At 48.6% G+C, this 17,591-nt stretch overlaps 1 pseudogene; it reads right to left on the bottom strand.

Annotated features, from left to right (window-relative positions):
• Positions 1-17,591, bottom strand: part of LOC138567661 (zinc finger protein 585A pseudogene) — a 574,778-nt pseudogene that overhangs the window by 460,519 nt on the left and 96,668 nt on the right.

Below are 17,591 nucleotides of genomic sequence, written 5' to 3'. Positions count from 1 at the left end.
GATGCGCGGGCACTGTCTGTCTCCCTGTCCGTCAGGCTATTTATTGTGTGACAGACTATACGAGAAACTTTGAGCATTCCATCATGGGGGCCAAACACCAGTTTGACGAGACCAGATACAATCAAGTCCATGATATGGCTCCCCCTTCTTGCAGCTTCAAGAAATACAATGTTGTGTGTGTGTTAATGGGTGTGCATGCATGCACATGCATGTGAATAAGAAGCCAGAGTATTGCCTGCCATTGCATTCGCCATCCAGGGTATACCTGCACTTACCGTAACACATCTATCAAGAGTACAGATAAAATTTCAGTCCTCAGTGAATATCTCATTTTATTTACAATTAAATAGGAAGAAAACATCAATTTAGAAAGACCGCTTGGAGAGGTCTTTCTAAATCGAACAAGAGTGCACCTAAGGGCTGACGTAAGGGAGGCGGAGGGGGTGATTGCATGTTTGTGTGAGTGTACATGTGGTGCACCTAGGGGCTGATGGAAGGGAGGTGGGGGGGGTGATTGCATGTTTGTGTGAGTGTATATGTGGTGCACCTAGGGGCTGATGGAAGTGAGATGGAGGGGGTGATTGCATGTTTGTGTGAGTGTACATGTGGTGCACCTAGGGGTTGACGGAAGGGAGGTGGAGGGGGTGATTGCATGTTTGTGTGAGTGTACATGTGGTGCACCTAGGGGCTGACGGAAGGGAGGTGGGGGGGTGATTACATGTTTGTTTGAGTGTACATGTGGTGCACCTAGGGGCTGATATGTGGTGCATCTAGGGGCTGACGGAAGGGAGATGGAGGGGGTGATTGCATGTTTGTGCGAGTGTATATGTGGTGCACCTAGGGGCTGATGGAAGTGAGGTGGAGGGGGTGATTGCATGTTTGTGTGAGTCTATGTGGTGCACTTAGGGGCTGATGGAAGTGAGGTGGAGGGGGTGATTGCATGTTTGTGTGAGTGTACATGTGGTGCACCTAGGGGCTGACGGAAGGGAAGTGGGGGGGTGATTGCATGTGAGTGTACATGTGGTGCACCTAAGGGCTGAAGGAAGGGAGGTGGAGGGGGTGATTGCATGTTTGTGTGAGTGTACATGTGGTGCACCTAGGGGCTGATGGAAGGGAGGTGGGGGGTGATTGCATGTTTGTGTGAGTGTACATGTGGTGCACCTAGGGGCTGATGGAAGTGAGGTGGAGGGGGTGATTGCATGTTTGTGTGAGTCTATGTGGTGCACTTAGGGGCTGATGGAAGTGAGGTGGAGGGGGTGATTGCATGTTTGTGTGAGTGTACATGTGGTGCACCTAGGGGCTGACGGAAGGGAAGTGGGGGGGTGATTGCATGTGAGTGTACATGTGGTGCACCTAAGGGCTGAAGGAAGGGAGGTGGAGGGGGTGATTGCATGTTTGTGTGAGTGTACATGTGGTGCACCTAGGGGCTGATGGAAGGGAGGTGGGGGGTGATTGCATGTTTGTGTGAGTGTACATGTGGTGCACCTGGGGGCTGATGGAAGGGAGGTGGAGGGGGTGATTGCATGTTTGTGTGAGTGTACATGTGGTGCACCTAGGGGCTGATGGAAGGGAGGTGGAGGGGGTGATTGCATGTTTGTGTGAGTGTACATGTGGTGCACCTAGGGGCTGATATGTGGTGCACCTAGGGGCTGATGGAAGGGAGGTGGGGGGGTAATTGCATGTTTGTGTGAGTGTATATGTGGTGCACCTAGGGGCTGACGGAAGGGAGGTGGGTGGTGATTGCATGTTTGTGTGAGTGTATATGTGGTGCACCTAGGGGCTGACGGAAGGGAGGTGGAGATTGCATGTTTGTGTGAGTGTATATGTGCTGCACCTAGGGGCTGACGGAAGGGAGGTGGGGGGTGATTGCATGTTTGTGCGAGTTTATATGTGGTGCACCTAGGGGCTGGCAGAAGGGAGGTGGGGGGTGATTGCATTTTTGTGTGAGTGTATATGTGGTGCACCTAGGGGCTGACGGAAGGGAGGTGGAGATTGCATGTTTGTGTGAGTGTACATGTGGTGCACCTAGGGGCTGACGGAAGGGAGGTGGAGATTGCATGTTTGTGCGAGTGTAAATGTGGTGCACCTAGGGGCTGACGGAAGGGAGGTGGAGATTGCATGTTTGTGTGAGTGTATATTTGGTGCACCTAGGGGCTGACAGAAGGGAGGTGGAGGGGGTGATTGCATGTTTGTGTGAGTGTACATGTGGTGCACCTAGGGGCTGATATGTGGTGCACCTAGGGGCTGATAGAAGGGGGGTGGGGGAGTGACTGCATGTTTGTGTGAGTGTATATGTGGTGCACCTAGCGGCTGATGGAAGGGAGGTGGGGGGTGATTGCATGTTTGTGTGAGTGTATATGTGGTGCACCTAGGGGCTGATGGAAGGGAGGTGGAGGGGGGGATTGCATGTTTGTGTGACTGTATATGTGCTGCACCTAGGGGCTGACGGAAGGGAGGTGGAGGGGTGATTGCATGTTTGTGTGAGTGTATATGTGGTGCACCTAGGGGCTGAGGGAAGGGAGGTGGGGGGGTGATTGCATGTTTGTGTGAGTGTATATGTGGTGCACCTAGGGGCTGATATGTGGTGCACCTAGGGGCTGACGTAAGAGAGGTGGAGGGGGTGATTGCATGTTTATGTGAGTGTACATGTGGTGCACCTAGGGGCTGACTGAAGGGAGGTGGAGGGGGTGGTTGCATGTTTGTGTGAGTGTATATGTGGTGCACCTAGGGGCTGATGGAAGGGAGGTGGGGGGGTGATTGCATGTTTGTGTGAGTGTCTATGTGGTGCAACTAGGGGCTGATGGAAGGGAGGTGGAGGGGGTGATTGCATGTTTGTGTGAGTGTATATGTGGTGCACCTAGGGGCTGATGGAAGGGAGGTGGGGGGTGATTGCATGTTTGTGTGAGTGTACATGTGGTGCACCTAGGGGCTGATGGAAGGGAGGTGGAGGGGGTGATTGCATGTTTGTGTGAGTGTACATGTGGTGCACCTAGGGGCTGATATGTGGTGCACCTAGGGGCTGACGGAAGGGAGGTGGAGGGGGTGATTGCGCGCATGTGTGTGTGTGTGTGTGTGTGTGTGTGTGGGGGGGGGGGTAGGGATTAGAGTGAAACAGGGGCTTATTCCCATTGATGTCTAAAAAATCCCCCAGCATGGGAGAGGGTGGGGATGGGGGGGTCGGTTATCGACTTCCCAGGGGGTAGTGAAGCCCACACCAGAAGTTTGATAATTCCAGATTTTGAAAGCAGCACAAAATCAGCCAAAATAAATCTGTCATTTTTGTGTTCGGCCTTCAAAATGCAGAAATATCACACAGATCCCACATTTCCGTACAACAGGATGGCTAAACTGCCCCTTTATGTGAACACTGCCATGTTCTGAGCAGATAATCCCTAGAAGCCAACCTCCACTGATCTGTTCTCAGGGTCCCAGCCAGCACCTTAGGCTGTGTGTGCCAATTCACCCTCCAGAAGCAACACCTCTTTCTCAGGGAGTAAAGGCTCACAACATTTAACAATGTGGGTCTAACCATTTCCTTGAGTGGCGTGTATCAGTCTCGAGTTCCCTTTGAGTCCCCATCTCCAAGCTCCACCAATCATGATCCATTTATCTGGCCACAACGTATCACAAAAAGAGACTGCAATAAAAAATGAATGGCCTTCTGCACCTCAACACCCTCCATCCTAGTCTCTCCATGCTTGCTTCTTAACTCGCTGAGTGAAAAAGCATAACAAACTCCATCATTGAGGTTCTTTTCCCAGAAGCAGCAAGAGCTACAGCCCTGACCTTGCCCCAGCCCCCCTGCCAGCACAGCTAAGTCCATGTAGTCATTCAGTTCAGAGAGTTATTTCACGGAAGGTTCGTCAGATCCTTGCATTGTTCCACATGTTGGGGGACTGCTTCTAGTAGGAGTGTCAGGAACCTATGACTGAATGCTCTTCCACCCGTTGCCAATGTACTTCTAGCAGGAGTAAAGCATTCACATGACCCAGGCCCTTTGCCTCCTATCATCATTAATATCGCATCAGCCTGCTGTGATACTGTGGATGACGGCCTGCCAGTGCTTGGTCTTGTCAACCACCCCTTCCTGCTGCCTTCAGCCATGCCCATCTGTTAGGCAGAAACCTGTGCAGTTCCCTTAGGGACCACTGCAAAAGATTTAAGACTACAGGTGTTTGGCAGTAACTCCACTTGGTAGCAGTCTGTACCACACAGATTCACTTGGTAGCTGTGGCTGAACAGTCAGACTTCCCTCAAGAAGAGTTAGGCAGTATACAGAGCATACATAATAGGTACAGAGGCACAGTAGTACAAGCAAACACTGACCAGAGCTTTGGTGTAAAAGTATATAATTATTTATTTAAAAACACACTTGTAATTTACACTAGCACAATTGAGGTGAGTAAATTCAGCACACAGTCACTATCATATATATACAACCCTATTCACTTACTAGACAAGTCTTAGTGAGAAACACCACTTATTATCAGACAGAGGTGAGCGCTTAACAAAATGATGACACTCTAATAAGTTGTAAAGAAATGGAGGAGAAAGGCAGGGTTAAGGAAGCACACAAGTTTCAATACTTTTACAAAGAACCACAGTAAGGCAGGATAGGCAGATTTCTACTGGAGAGCAAGGAAGTCAATTGCAAGGCCCACTCTTGGAGAGAGCAAACAGAAGGGGTCCAGGTTCACACAGTGGGGTTATGCCCAAAGAGTCTTGTAGATAGTTCGCCCAAAAAGGATGAAATTCAAGTCAGGAAAAGTTAGCTAGGTTGTCCCAGGCTAGCCCAGGTTAGAAAGTCGAGGCTTTACTGTCACCCCGAACGATCTGTCGCAAGGGAAGCCAGGCAGGACACAGTACCTTAAGTGTGAAGGAAGCTCCAGAGGGGGCAGTTGTTCCTGGCAGCAGGTGCAAGTCGGTGTTTCGTCCAGAGGAAGAAGAGGTCTCCCCTTGGAGGAAAGATGAAGGTCGTTGCACTGCCAAGGAAGAAAACATCCACAGAGTTCTCCGGTTAAAAGGCACTACCCTTCTCTTCGCGGTAGTGGTAAACCGTGGTATTCCGGTTGCTGGGGTGCTTGGCATGGGCAAGAAGGCCGCGAGATGCTCCAGGAAGGTGAAAAGAACGCGAAACTGGTCATCCCCACCAGTCAAAGGAAGAAGACTCTCTGGACTGGAGATCTCCTCTGTCGCCGGGAAAAGTGATGAGACGGTTCAGCAGGGCTCCACCGGTGGTGTCATCGTTGCAGGTTGGCTCAGCTTCTCCCTCCTCAGATTCTTAGGTCCTGTGGCGACTTTTGAAGTTCCAGTCCCCAAAGCCCTGCTTTTATGCAGCACACCCCCATTCACTCAGCCTAGCTGTCAATCAAACATGCTAAGTGGTGAGCCGGCCGGCTCACCACTTGGGCCAATCACACAAGAGTGCGACTTGAGTTACCAGGGTAACTCAGTCCAGGGTGCCTAAACCCCCTTCCACACCCCCTGTGGTACCCAGACAGAGTGGCACCACTTTCAGAGGCTTCTGTGGAGAAGCCCGCCAAAAAGTGGAACAAAGGTCTCGATTTGGGTTGGAGTCACAGAAGAGAACACAAACGCCATTTTAGAATCGAGTTCTGGCAGAAAATACCAACCAGTGAATGAATATTAAAAAAAATAAACCGGCGGTATGTTTGAGGCTATAAGAATTAAATAATTAAAGTTGGTAGCCTCGAACAATGGGAAAATCCCATATGCATATATTCGCGGTCGAATATAAAAAGTAGTATCCACTGGCACCAGCCAAAGCTCGATCAGGGGGGACGGAGACGTGCCCCCTCGAACAACAGACCACGGGGCAATCGAATTCCCCCGACCAGTACGTCCACAATATGATGGTTTGTACTGGTTTCTGTTCATAATTTGGGACTAGCAAAGCCAATGGTGACTTTACATGCCCCGGGAGACAGTAGTCAGTCCCAGAGTATGGAGTCTATCTTGGGGGGTCACTATGACACCCCTGGGTTACGGCACGGAGGGTGCAGTGTAACCCACATCAAAAAAACACATGAGACCCTATGGAGTAAAAGACCCCATAGCCCATAAAACACATGGAAAGTTAAAGGAACACCTCAAATCATGTCTAAGAGTGGGAGCAAAAGAATCTCACTCTTAGCAGGAGAGAAAAAAAGAAACCCCAAAAATCCAGCAAAGCTGCTGGGGGACTCACTAGGTTTGGGAAATGAGCATTTACAGAGAATTCTCCCTAACACCATCTCTGTGTACTCTAGTGCCTGGGTATCATCGTCAATGCTTCCCATTCCCAGGTGGGCTGCCCATCGGACCGTCCCGCCATGGTAGCCTGAACCTGCAGGAAGCCTGAGCAACTGGTTGGAGGGGGGACTCTGGGAAGCCTATATATTGAGTGTCCTTAGCTCAGCCTCACTGGTGATCTATTGTGCAGTTGCCTGCCCCAGCCCTCCTTGCCTACATGTCTTATGCATGAGGAAAGAGGCGTATTCCTCTCCAGTCTAGATGGTGGCACCCACTTGCCTTACAGACATTCATCTCCTGGGTAGTACTGGAAGGCGTGGGGGTCTGTGAGAGCTCCATCTTGACCAGCATATTATCAATTCTAAGTATCTATAATGTATAAAGCTTTTAAGGGATGGTATATATGAAGTCCAAATCATAGTATACAATCAGCGACGAGTATTAATATTACTGGAGAAACTGGAATGTATTGAACCAAACTGAGGTGGGATCTGGAAAGCTAATATTATCAATATTGTTCTCAAATTCATTTATTCATATGCAAATTATATCGACCCAATATAAATTATTAAAAGCAACACTTTCTCTGTTGGCTAATTGTTGGCTCTGTTAAGTCCAAAATGATTTGTTATTACATACAATCTATCACTGTTATGTGTTCTAGTTAGAAGTATGGGAGAAGTCCCCCAACCATCAGTATGTTCCCAGAGATTCCTGTCGAGGAAATTCCCTGGAGCAGAATAACACACTTCCTGTTCACATCGAAAGCAAAGAAATCCACTTGAGGAGTCCTCCAGCGGGAGAAAATCTGCTCTAGAACTTTCTGACAGAGGTCCCACTAGTGGGAGGCTAAGGTCTGTCTGCCGTAACAGTCTCCCTATCAGCAAGATGGGCAGCTGTCAGAAAGTCTTTTTCCCCTGGAGCTTAGCAACACAATTGCCTTGTTTATCTGCCTAGCAACAAATACCTGCACCACCTTGTTTTTTTAATTAATGTATGGCTACTGTGTTGTCGGAAAGTCGGATGGTTCTCCGCTCCGGCCAGTTGATGTGATTCTGCGACTCTGAGGGATACCACAGTCATCTCATAGTCAGGTCGAACAGGTGAGTGCCCCAACCTGGCAAGGACACATTCGTGACTATCGTCACATGAGGCCAGTGCTGAACACAAATTCCAATAAAATAAATATCAAATCAGAGCTGAAGTCCAGTTCCTCGATTTCGAAGCATATTCAGTGATAAGTGACACTTTTACCCAGAGGATGTTTCGGACATAGCTTAAATATCTTCGCTGTCAGGAAAGTGGAGTCGCCTGCCGTTGATGAATGTATTCTTGAGAAAATACACCAGGGGCTGTTATGTGATTTGTGTCTCTCAAGTCCTTTTAACTAATTGTGATGTTGCCTAATGAGTTCACTGCATGTGACTTTCAATGGTGGCCATTTGCTTCCCTGCTCATCCCTTTGTTCTTTCCTTGAAAGCTACATCCCAGGTCCACCATCCATCAGGGATGCTCTTTAACCCATTCAAAAGTTCATGAAAATAATAGTTATAGGTTTGGGGTATTAAGAACTGAGATGTCTTTTAAATATATGTGTCTAAATATGTCATAAATGCTAATTAATCCACGTTGATATTTTCTAGCAGTTGTGTTAAGAAGTGTGTTGCCCAAGATTAGGAGCAGTATGGCAGTAAATGATCAGAGTTACGGAGGTACGCATTTCACTCAATGTAGACCGCGCATATTGTATTGTATTGTATTTTATTTATATAGCGTACCGAGCCCCGAGGCAACTGGGCACATTTCTTCGGTACAGACAGATATGTAAATATACAATTACAGGAATAAAAAATACAAATATTTAAAGGTAATTACAGGTAAGGATGGTAAGCAAAATGCATCGCGCGCATTTACAGAGAATTTACATAGGTAGCAGAAAGCACGGAAGTATTTTCACAGAGTGCTTGGGGTACGGAAGTATCTATGGATGGATTGTAGATGTTAAGGGTTCGTTTTCATTCAGAGGGATCCAAGATCTGGCCCCAGTGCTGAATGTATGAATGGAGCTTTCAAATCTGATGCTGTGTGCTAATGTGTTCCAAATTTTGGCTGCGAGGACTGGGAAGCTTCTGCCCCCTGCTTTTTCCAGTTTGTATCTTGATACGGTAAGGAGGTTGGAGTGGGAGGATCTGGTTTGTCTGACTGAAGTGTTGAGTTTGAATTTGTCAGATAGGTATTTAGGTGCTTGGTTGTGTATACATTTATGTACAAGGGAGAGCGTCTTGAATTTAATTCTTTGGTTGATGGATAACCAGTGGACGTTACGTCTCAGATCTGTGATGTGTAGTTTTCTGGGGAAGTTGGTGGCTTTTCTGATTGCATTATTTTGATATATTTGTAGTTTGTGAAGATTGCGCTGACTAGTGCCCAAGTATAGCGCATTGCAGTAGTCCAGTTTGGTAAGTACCAGAGCTCTGGCCAAGGTGATGCAGTTATCTGTTGTCAGGAAAGGTCTGCAGGTGTTGATGAGCTTGCATGTGTAGGCCGTAGTAGATGCAGTGGTGTTGATTTGTTTCCAAGCAAGAGGGTGGCATCAATGTACATACCTAATATTTTGACATCTTTAGATACTTTGATGTCACTGCGGTCAATATGGAGTTGAATTTGTTGTCCAATTTGTTGAGTCTAGCTTGGGTTCCCACTAGGAGAAGTTCAGTCTTGTCGTCGTTGAGGCAGAGACTGTGTTGTGCCATCCAAGCTTGGATGATAAGGTAGATATCGTTGAGTCGTCGTGAGTCAGAGTCGTGGTTGCCTGTGATGTGTATGAGAATTTGTGTGTCATCGGCGTAGTTAGTGTGGGATATGCTCGGTAGGTCGAGTTTGTCGAAGAGTGGTTTGGTGAATATGTTGTAGAATGTGGTGGAGATACATGAGCCTTGTGGGATCCTGCATGTGGCAGTCGATGGGTGTGCAGAGGCTGATGGTGCAAAAACTCTGGTTGTTCTCTCGTTACGAAATGATTGGATCCAGGTGATGGCATTGTTGGAGAAGTGGGCTGCAGAGGAAAGGTGTTTGCAGAGAGTTTTGTGGTCGACTAGGTCAAACGCTGCTGATAGATCTAGTAAGAGAAGGATGGCAAGGTTGCCTGAGTCCTTGATGTTCTCAATTTGGGTTACTAGATCTAACAGGGCTGTTTTAGTGCCATGTCTAGGTCGGAATCCGGATTGTCGTAGCCCTAGCAGGTTATGGCTTTCCGGTGGTGCTGGATCTGTAGGTAGCCTGCCCTGTCGATCTTCAGGAGGAAGGGTGCCGTGGTAATTGGTCTGTAGTTGGAGGGGTTGTTGGTATCAAGGGGGGGGGGTTTATGGAGTGGCATGACCCAAGCGTCCTTCAGGTTAGTAGGGATTTCGTTGGCCTTGAAGGAGGCGTTGATTAGCTTAGTGATAAAAGGGCAATCTCCTTCACTTTTTCTTTTATGATGGGAGCAGGGCAGATGTCACCCATGCATCTAGAAGGTTTGAGGCTTAATATTATTTCTTCAACTTCATTGGCACTGAGTGCAGAGAATTTGAATAAGTTAGGTTCCAGAGGGGGTGGGGTCACGGATGCGTGATCAAGAAGGTTTTGAGTTAAGTTATCTTTTTTCGTTTCAATTTTCTTTTGTAGGAGCTCAATTTTGTCTGCTAGTGCTTTCTGGATGGTTTGACACCAGGTGGTGTCCTTGATGCAGGTATTAGGAGACTTTGTGGGCATTCAAGTTCTCTGAGAATGCTGAATAGTTCCTTAGTGTTAGACATAGCATTCTGAATACGGTTGTTGTAGGAATCAGATATAGCTAAGAAGATGGCAGATTTGTATGTGGCAGAGGCTACTAAGAAGTTTTCTTTATTAGGTGCCGTAGGTGCGTTTCTCCAATTTTTTTAAGCCGCTCTTTTTTTTTCTTAGTGTTCTCAATTGTGGGGTGAACCAGGTGTTTATGTGGGCAACAGGTTTGGCTTTGCAAAGCTTTTGGGGTGCTAGTTTGTCGATGGCATTTTGAATGGTGGTGTTGTAGAGGTTTACCAGGTCTGTGGGGTCTTCATTAGGTTCGAAGGCCATGTCCCTGTGTAGGATTGGCTGAAGAAGTGGGAGTAGTTTAAGGGCTGTTATGTTACGTGAGTTTCTGGCTAATCTAGGAGGGACTAGGAATTTCTTGTGGTTGGGAGGGTCTCTGGGAATAGAGAATAGGATAGCGTGGTGGTCTGTCCAGACAAGAGTTTGGTTTGAAGCGATGGTGGTATTACAGTTGCAGTCGGCTATCCAATCTAGTTGTCTTCCTTTGAAGTGAGTAGCTTGTGTCAGGCGTTGGGTAAGACCTAAGTCTGCTATGCTGTTGCTAATCTCCATAGTGTTTTTGTCAGTGATGTCATATAGACCCAGGTTGAAGTCTCTGAGGAGGAGTGTTTGCGAACAGGGTTTGGTATTGGTAGTTAGCAGTTGTGATAGGTCTTCTTCGAAGGAGGAGAGGTGGGACGGGGGGTCTGTAGATCAGATGGGCTGTGATAGTTTGAGACGGTGATAGAGGCAGTTTGAATGATAAGTGTTCAGTAGAGGTGAGTGTTTGGCCTGGAGCCTGTCTGAGGCCTAAGGAGGCTTTAGCGATAATAGCTATGCTGCCCCCTTTGGATGAGGTTCCGTCTTGCCTAATGATGGTGTATTGGTCAGGGATGGCTAGTGACAAGAGGGGACTTGGGGCACTGTGGAGCCACGTCTCTGTGATGGCTAGGAGGTCTAGGTCATTGGATGTAATGAGGTCATTAATGTCAAGTGCATGGGCAGTTAGTGACCTTGCATTGATAAAACCTCCTTATAGGGTAGAGGTAGTGATGGTCAGTGAAGGTTGTTAGCTGATGTTTTTGGCTGGCGAGCTAGGGCTTGTGGGAAGGTTACTTGCGGTAGGCACTTCATTAAGTGTTGTGTTTTGATATTGCTTGAGGCCAAAGTTAGGTAATGTCTTGAGGTGTCTTTTGAGGAATCTGTAGCCTAGTCTTGAATTCCTGATAGTGGAAGCGCACGGTATGTTGGGTGTGGGTTTTCTAGCAAATAGTTGTATCCATTGTTCAGGTGTGACATTGTGGTCTAGGTGGATGTTAGGTGTGTATTTAGTGATGGGTTGTACCAGGTCTGGTAGGGAGAATGTAGGTTTGATGTTTGCTGAACAGGGCAGCGTCATGGTCATAGTTAAGGTGCGGCTGCATTCTGACTTTGAGAGTGCGTAGTTACCCATGATATGATCCATTTGCAGGCCACTGTAAGCTTGGTCTTCAGCTGTCGTTTGAGAATATTTGTGAGTATATAAGTATAGGGATAGTGAATAGGTTAGCAGGCAGGGTAATAGCCTTGCTAGGTTGGTATGCGGAGTGGCCATACGGAGGTAGTAGAGAGTGTTGACACAACAGGCAGATGGGGTCTTAATTACTAGTATGGCCAGATCTCAAGTTCGTGCTAGGGGTACCATGAGGGCTGTGGTTGAGTATATCACAGGATGCTTGTGTTGATGGGAATCTAGTCAATGGTTCAGTCCAATCACAGATGTGCATGCAGATCGATACATTTTTGTGGTACATTCAGAACAAGCGATCAGTATAATGCGTGTCATAGGAGAATTGCTAGACGGCATGCATACTGATGACTATACTGGAGCAGGCATATAATCTGGCATAAAGCATGAGCATTTGTGGCATACACATGAGGGTCTACAGACAATGGCTTAAGGTAACATAGTACTTAGGTACGAAGGTTGCGCTAGTAGTGGGGCAGGGGGGTAACGCAGTCCAAAGCATTGTGAGGTACCTGATGGTCCTTTGCGTGGTGCGCGAGCATAAGTAATGTCCACAGTAGGTTGCTTCCAGATCGATTGTGTTACGCCCTGTAGTTTGTTCGTTTGACACCAGGTGGTAATGCGAGATAGTGACGGTAGTGTTCAGCGCCATGATGCCGGTGCGGACAGGTACAGACAGGAAGGGGGCCTTGAGCTCTGAGGGCCATAGGTGAGGTGGGCCGGCTTCTGCCTCCGGCTCACCTTGCTGCCTCTGAGCAGGGAGCAGGGATGGTTGCTAGGCAACAAAAATAAACAAAAAGGAAGTTCCATAGTGCGGCGGCCAGCTTAGGGTTTGGGGGCCACGGCAACGCCTAGTCGTGGTGAATGCAGGTGTGGATGGGTCGTGCCTCATGAGTTCTAGCCTTCTTGGGGTGCCAAACAGCGAGATACCGCAACAGCATCAGCTGATCTGCTGTGTGCGGCTCGATAAGGAGGCGGCGTCTAGCTGACTCCTGCAGTGCGCGTGACTCGTCCCTCATCAAGTTATGGGTCGTGACGGGTGTGAAGGGGACGGAAGGGGGTAAGGGGACTTCCAGGGAGCTGGTTCTGACTGCAGCCAGGTCACCTTATCAAGCTATGGGTCATGACGGGTTTGAAGGGGGGGAGGGGTCAGGGGACTTCCAGGGAGCTGGTGTTGACTGTAGCCAGGTCACCTTATCAAGCTATGGGTCATGACGGGTGTGAAGGGGTGTGGGGGCAAGGGGACTTCCAGTGAGCTGGTGTTCACTGCAGCCAGGTCCCATTATCAAGCTATGGGTTGTGATGGGTGTGAAGGGGGTGGCGGGTGTTTCAGGGGATTTCCAGGGAGCTGGTGTTGGCAGCAGCCAGGTCACCTTATCAAGCTATGGGTTGTGACGGGTGTAAAGGGGGTGGGTGGGTCAGGGGACTTCCAGGGAGCTGGTTGTGACTGCAGCCAGGTCACCTTATCAAGCTATGGGTCGTGACGGGTGTGAAGGGGTGGTGGAGGTCAGGGGATTTCCAGGGAGCTGGTTTTGGCTGCAGCCAGGTCACCTTATCAAGCTATGGGTCGTGACAGGTGTGAAGGGGGTGGGGGAGTCAGGGGATTTCCAGGGAGCTGGTTTTGGCTGCAGCCAGGTCACCTTATCAAGCTATGGGTTGAGACAGGTGTGAAGGGGGCGGGAGAGGGGACTAGCAGTGAGCTGGTTCTGGCTGCAGTCAGGTCACCTTATCAAGCTATGGGTCGTGACGGGTGTGAAGGGGGGTGGGGGGGTTCAGGGGACTTCCAGGGAGCTGGTGTTGACTGCAACCAGGTCACCTCATCAAGCTATGGGTCGTGACGGTGTGAAGCGGGCGGAAGGGGGTCAGGGGACTTCCAGGGAGCTGGTTCTGACTGCAGCCAGGTCAGCTTATCACTGTCATGCATGCTGGTCATTTTACCTCTGGACCTGGAACTCCGTTTCTACACAGAACGGGTTATGCTCATAGATCTACTAGACCGTTCTATTCTGGGTGGAGGTTGTTTGACATGTGTAGGGGAGGACTGGCCGCGAGGCCCTCCTCACCTGCAGCCTTCTCCCCAGGTGAGGACCATGACTCGGTGGCCGTCCCCTCATGCCACCCGGGCCCAGGTGGAGGAGGGGTCACCCGCCGACGACATTGCCCACACATATCCGTTCCCTGCATATACCAAAATTCAGTTAGGCCTAGAAGCCATCTTGTTTAGCAAACATGGCGTGAGTTCAGCACACTGTACCGAGGCCCCCACCTTTGGAGGGCCTTTCATGCATCTCCGCCGCCGCAGTAACCCTGGTAGATCCGCTGCAAGCGCGTTCCCATGAGAAAGTCGGGTATGAGCTAACCCGAGATGCTAACACTGTAACATTTTATCGTTCACAATGTAATATTGCACCCCGCATGACCTGGTCCGCGAGGCCGGGGTGACGGGAAAAAAGCTGAAGCATCACTATCTGAAGAAAGTAGAAAATAATTCAAGTATTGGTATTAACGAACTACCTCTGTTTAAACAGATCCTGTAAACTGTTAACAAACCATAAAGATGTAACGTTACATGATACCACCCCAGGTCTGGACTAGTGCTGCTATAACCACAGAGAAAGATGTCGACCCAATGTATAGCCTTTATCTGTATAAGTGTTCTTACAATTTTATGTAGAAACCTGAACTCATGTATGTTTTCTTAATCACCTAAAGCAGCGAGCATCAATTTCTGTAGGCCATAACCTAGAACTACCTCGTGTAACGTCTAATGTACATAAAATAATCACACCATGTAGTAAATATAATGTTAGGTAACGAAAAGGTACTCGGACCGACTGTATTAAAGAAATGTGTAACGAAATTGAAATATATATGTGTGTTTAAATAACATCAAAATAAGGCGGAACATTATAAAAGTTCTGCATTCAAAAGTTAGCAACGCACGAGGAAAAAACCTTTGTGAATATATGCAAGGCCATTCTCCCTCCCACCCTACCAAGCCTGCCAGATAAAGAAGCTAAGGCCTGTGCCGCGCTCCCTCACCTCCCCCAACCAAGCTGGAGCCGCTTCAGAGAGTCAGAGGCCCCGGTACCGCACCCAAGGCCACAGCCCGCCACCTGTGTTATTTACAGCACGGTAATAAACCCACGTTGGAATCCACTGATCTACCGGCACCCTCTCGTAAATTCCACAACCCTCCCCCTAGACCACCCCAAGAATCATGACCCCGTGCAAAGACGACCCCCATTGCTGGGACAAGACACAGAGACCCCTTTATATAATAACTTCTAACGCGGCAGACAGACATGTATCATTCGGCTCAGGCCCAGAGCCCAGCCCCTCGACCTAAAATACCGGTCAATAGGACACAGGTAAATCTCACCCCAACCGACAACCACCGGACCTCTCACGAGGTGCATTCCTCATGTGTTGCGTTTATTTTATAAGACAAACTGCTGAGCGATTTATTGATGAACTTAGATGTCGTTTCTTGAATAACTGCAGTGTGCATGGCCTAGGGCAAACGAGTCAGGAAAGGTATTCATCTTTGTCACAGGCTGCCCCAGCATACCAACACCGCTCGGATGACCTCAAGCTGGCCTGCCAGGCCCAACCCAACCCACGAGGCTGACCAGTGACGTCCTCACGCCAAGACCAACCACGCTGCAGCAACACCTATAGTTAGTCGACGCCACCCAATCCCAATTAACTTGTGCCCCCTATAGTGTGTAGGTTCTGATGACGTTTTTTGTATTAGAAATACGCCTGTCTTTGCTATTGTCAGACAGAGCGCTCTCGGAGGTTGCAGAGTTCTTTGCATGCCCTATTCTTTGGATAAACTCCCACTTACGCTCACCCGCACTCTGTCTTGGTCTTATTCCCACTACGGGAGAGTCCCTTATTGTCTATCATTGCGGGGAGGATCGTGCTGAAATTGGGGGCGCTTCCTTTCAGTGGTGACCCCGATAGCGTGATATCTCCAAATTATTTTTCCTAACTCCTTTTTAACGACCCCCTTGTGGCACGAGAATCTCCGGTCGAGAAGGGATACGCACGGTGAGCCGGCTCCGGGAGGCTGCCCGCCAACGGCGACCGGCACAATAAGAAGTGCGCACTCAATGAGAAAGGGTACGGGATCCCGATTGGAAAAAAATCCCCTTTGAGTGCCGCTCGCCGGAGCCAGGGGCTGACCGTTGAGTTACCGGTGACACTGCCTGGACGGACCCAGTTTCGGAGACTATCGGTTCAAGACGGGCACGTGAGTACTGAGTGCGAGCGATCGTAAAGGGGAAGGGAGGGGAAATTGTGAACAGAAAAACGGGGACAGGTAGAGGAGAAGAATAACGGGGGTCTACTAAAGAGGGGTCTTGAAACTTTCTTTATCTTTTCTTTGCATATGGCCATTAGGAGTAAGAAATAAGTGAAGTGGTAGAAGTGACGGAAACCTAGCTCCGAAAGGGGGTGGAAGGCGGCGCCGCATAGTGCTATCTAAACTAGTACTGGGAATATATGAAGAAGTAAGAAATAAGTTATTGGTGTCTGGCAAAGGGAGACACCGGGAATATTTTTTAGTGATTGCTACTCTCTCTATTTCTTTTTTCCATTCCACGGGGCAGGGGGAGAAAGCGAAAAGGGTATAAGGTAAATATACTTGTAGAAGAACTATAAAATAGGGAGCACATTTGTAGGAGTGGGGATTAAGTAGTGGCACGTACAGACGTGAACATAGTAACCTTAGCGGAAAAACAGGGACAGCTGGCCAGGGAGGAAAGGGAGGAAAAAAGACGAGGTGTGAGTGGAAAAGCATTGTGAAGGGTGCGCGCACCGTGTGAGTGTTGGAGACGAACGGTTGACCGCGAGGTGGTGCCAGAGAGTGTTGACCATAACTAGTAATTGATCAGTTGCAAGCGGAATCACATGACAGTGTATGGGAATGGGAAGGGGATGAGCTATGGTGAGTGAGAAAGAATTTGCGCAGTGAATAAAAGTTGGGTGATAATTTTTTGAGACGTCCGCTCTTGTCTGTGCCATAAAGGTATACATACACAAACCTACACCTAACTAAAAGTAAAGAAGGTGGACACGGCTGTGTTAGTGATTTAGAGGATGGGGGCCGAAACTCCCTTGTCACATATTTGTAAGAGCTTACCGGGATACGCTGAACGAATAAATAAATATCATGATCAATGGGTAACAGAATTGAAAGGGGAGGGTCTGCCCCAGATTTGGCCAGAGGGAGGGTCTTTTGATAAAAGCGTTCTTGATATGGTACGAGCATGCATTAGCCTCAAGTATAAGGGGAAACAATGGCAAAATAGGAAGGAGATATTAGACCTCTGGAGATTGTTTGAGGAAGTACCCCCACCCAAAGCTCCGGCACCAAATATTGATCTACCTTCCACCACAGATAATCCACTGATGATTCCAAGAGAGGAAAAGGAACAGCTACGTACAGAACAACCTGCGGAGGTGATTAGTTTGTACCCGATATTACCTAAACCAGCCCCCGCAGCAGGATATAGCGATCCTACTTATGTGCCTCCCCCCACAACTGGTACACCACAAAGACCAACAGCCCCCCCGCCATACGAAAGCACCAGAGAGCGCGCCCAGGGAAGCACACAGAGGGTGGATATAGAGAAGCTAACGAGTGACTTAGAGTCGAGGCTTACTGTGGCAAGGGATGAACTCTCAAGAATAAAAGACATATGTGAGCGCACGGCGTGCGCCCCCACACAATCAGGACGCACGTCTAGAGCGTCGAGCGAAAGTAGACAAATTGAGGAAGGATGGAAAAAGGGGGAAATACTGTTCAGAATTGAAGAAGAGCCGACACGAATAATAGAGATAGGAGCAGTAGAAGGGAGCATTGGTGATGTATCACGAGAGAGAGGGATCAGAGAGGACTTGTTATGTGATGTCAGAGGAGGGTTGGATGAGAGTGATAGGTTGAGTATGGCAGTGGGAGGGGAAAGCGAGGAAGTGGACGGCGCATGTTCGCTAGGGACTATAGACGACG

This window comes from Ambystoma mexicanum, chromosome 2p, assembly GCF_040938575.1.
Source record: "Ambystoma mexicanum isolate Mex_15411 chromosome 2p, UKY_AmexF1_1, whole genome shotgun sequence".
Lineage (NCBI taxonomy): Eukaryota > Metazoa > Chordata > Amphibia > Caudata > Ambystomatidae > Ambystoma > Ambystoma mexicanum.
This window is presented reverse-complemented; position numbering and strand designations above follow the sequence as displayed.